Source organism: Nuphar pumila, chromosome 2, assembly GCF_984573655.1.
Source record: "Nuphar pumila chromosome 2, dmNupPumi1.hap1.1, whole genome shotgun sequence".
NCBI classification, from domain to species: domain Eukaryota; kingdom Viridiplantae; phylum Streptophyta; class Magnoliopsida; order Nymphaeales; family Nymphaeaceae; genus Nuphar; species Nuphar pumila.
This window is the reverse complement of record NC_143250.1, coordinates 126,753,010-126,756,449: the sequence shown is the minus strand read 5'-3', so window position 1 is coordinate 126,756,449 and position 3,440 is coordinate 126,753,010.

Sequence of the window (3,440 nt, the reverse complement as noted above, 5' to 3'; positions counted from 1 at the left end):
ATTCAGCATAATAAAACATATTCAAGTACCAGAATGTAACTTAGATGAAATAAGAATTTGAATTTGAAATTAAAATGGGAATTGAAAAATGAATTTAGGAGTTGAAAAATTCAGAATGTAAAAATAAACTTTGAAGTTGGATTTTGAATTTGGAACTCGGAATTTTGAGATTGAAATTGAATTGAAATTGGAAATCGATTTTTGGAATTTAATATGGGATTTTGAAATGAATTTCAAATATTTTGATTTAGAATTGAATTGAGAATTGAAATAAACTTCAGAATTGAATTTGAAAATAAAAAAAAGAATTCAAAATTTTAGAATTTTGAAGAGAAGTAAAGATTTTAACATTTGAATTTGAAATAGAATTCTAAGTTAAAAGTAAGAACTTAAAAAAAAGGGAAAGTTTCAGAAATAAGAATTGAAAATTAGAATTTAAAGTAAGATTCAAAATTGAATGGAATTGAAAAATAAAAGATAAATCTACATTTGTAAATGGAAGTTGAGAATTGATTTTGAATTTTAGAAATGAAAACTGTATTTTTGAAAATTCATTTCAAAATCACTTAGAATTTTGAAAAATGTCTTGAAATAACTTACAAAGATGGTAAATAATGATGCAAAATGATGAATGCATTGAAAAAATTTGTTTAAAATTAGAATTTTTAAAAGCAAATTTTATTCTTTAATAGAATTAAAATACGATTAAATTTTAATACATTCATGACTACAGTCACAAATATATTTTAATTTAATCTTTATTTAAATTTCAAGAAAGAATAAAATAAATTTTTGTGCTTTTATAGAATTAAAGCAAGATTAAATTTCTATATATTCATGACTATGACCACAAATATATCTTGATTTAATCTTTGCTTTAAATTCTGGTAAAAGAAGAAAAGGTATTTTTGAAAATATGATGATTTTCAGAAAGGAGCTCAAGTGTAGGTCAAATTTTATTTCATAAAAGATAAAAATTCTAAGTATTGTTCACATTTTGATTATGGTCATAAATGTGAATTATTTACTTAGGGTTAATTACCTCTTATTAGAATGGTGCACGTGTCATTCGTGTCATCCCATAGTGCTTTTTCAAAAATAAAGTAAAATGAAATGCTCCAAGCAATTACGAGAATTTAAAATGCAGCTATTTGCTCATACATTCTAATCTAAACAAAAAAAAGTAGAAATTCTCATTAATATGAAATTATTACAATCTTGAATTTGAAAGTGAATATTAAAATTTCCTAATCTAGGAAAAGAAATGAGAGTTTTTCTGACTTCCCTGCAAACACAAGATATCGCAAGGTAGCAGAAATGCAAAATATAGAAAGAAATTGAAAATGCTATGTTAAAGCTAACATACATATGGTCATGCCTATGCTTTGATGAAAATGCATATACATATGTGAAGGTGCAATGCCTACGCTAAATGAAGAAATGCACATGCATTTGCCTAAGTGCAATGCTTATGCTTATAAAGAAATGCATGTGCATCCACCTGAGTATGATGCTTATGCTAATAGAGAAATGCATATGCATCTACCTAAGTATAATGCTTATGCTATTGAAGAAATGTATATGCATCTACCTAAGTATGATACTTATGCTAATGAAGAAATGCATATGCATCTACCTAAGTGCAATGTTTATGCTAATGAAGGAATGCACATGCATTTGCCTAAGTGCAATGCTGATGCTAATGGAGAAATGCATATGCATTTGCCTAAGGGCAATGCATATATTTAATGAGAAAATGCATATGCAATGCTTAGACTAATAGAAAAGTGTATATACATTTGCCTAAGGGCAATGCATAGGCTTAATGGGAAAATGCATATGAGAATGCATATGCAATGCTTATGAAGAAATGCATACTTATATGCAAAATGGGAAATGCACATGGCGTGTTGAATTGGGATTGCATATGTATATGTACAATAGGTATGCATATGTATATGCAAAGGGGAAGTACAATGGATTAGACTCTGATGCTTGGATGTCCCTGAATAAAACAGGTCGAATAGCATATATTTGTAAAATGGGAAATGAGTTCTTGCTGCGATTGATGATATACATCAAATGTGAAAGAGGTTTTTGCTTTGAAAATGCAGGGAGAACACTAATATGCTAGGGATGGGATGAATTACTGATATATAGTGTAATATAATCATAAGAAAGAGAATGCCATGAATAATATGCAGATGCGAAGATGCTGTGAAATGAAGTACTGTAAAGACACAAATGATGTGCTGTGAAAATACCGAGTGATGTGCTGTGAAGATAGCAAGTGATGTTGTGATGTAATTAGTGCTTGCATTTGTATATAGATTAGTATGTCAATGCAATGATTTGCATGCTAATCATTAGCTAATATGCAGGTATTAAAAAAAATACTATACAACATGTAAGCCTTAAACAACAAATGAAACAAACATGAAAGTTGCACACAATCACAACAATTCGATTAACAAATCGGTTTCTGCAAAATGACTGCTCAAGTTGATAGTACATAGCACAACAAATTGGCTTTAACAGTACACAACATCTTCAGGATTCAGTATGCAGGAAATCAGGGTGATTTCACCTAGCACATCAAGGCGCCTTTACAACAAGTCAAGAATATTTTACAACAGCAAATCAGTGGATTCCCTTTTTAGCAACAGCAAAATGATGGACCGCTTAGCAACAAATTGGTTTACAGTGAGTTGGGTGCACACAGTAAATCAATTTTTGCAAATTAAGTTCAGCAGCAAATTGACTTCAGCCAGCACATCGATTTCAGCAACAGTAGATCAACATAACAGTAAATCAGTAGAACAACACTGCAAATTGATTTGTCGATCGATTTTCCTAGCATCTGAAAATTTGTTGCAGAAGTCTATGTCCAACTCTTTCCGTTGTGAACAACTGAGCATGGCATGTGATATGTTGGTATGCTTATGGGAGTCTGACTAGTGATTCTCCTTGGGAATTTCCTCATGAATATGAATGAAATTATTGAGTTTTGCAAAGGACGAGTCAGTTGCAGCTTGTCAAGTCCAGTCCCATGATGTAATGATCTGAATTTCTTGTTTTTGAGTTGGGTTTTCTAGTGATCAAATGATTATCAATTGATGGTATTCAAGGGACCATACACATTATATGAAATCTGATTCTTTTGTTGTAAGGTGGAGAAGTGAAATAATGTGAAATGAGGTGCTGTGAGCAATGAAGTGCTGATAAAAGCACAATGCTGAAAAAGAGAAACAGATGAGGAATCTGGTTTTAAATCAGCAGAGTAATGTGTTTCACCGTATAGCAGATGAATATTACCCATCAAATGCAAAAATCTGTGAAAGGCTAATGCTCAGCAGTTTCTGGATTGAATCCAATTCAATACAAAAATCAAGTTTGATGCAATTGAGATCACTTTACTAAGTTTAATGCAATCGATAGCT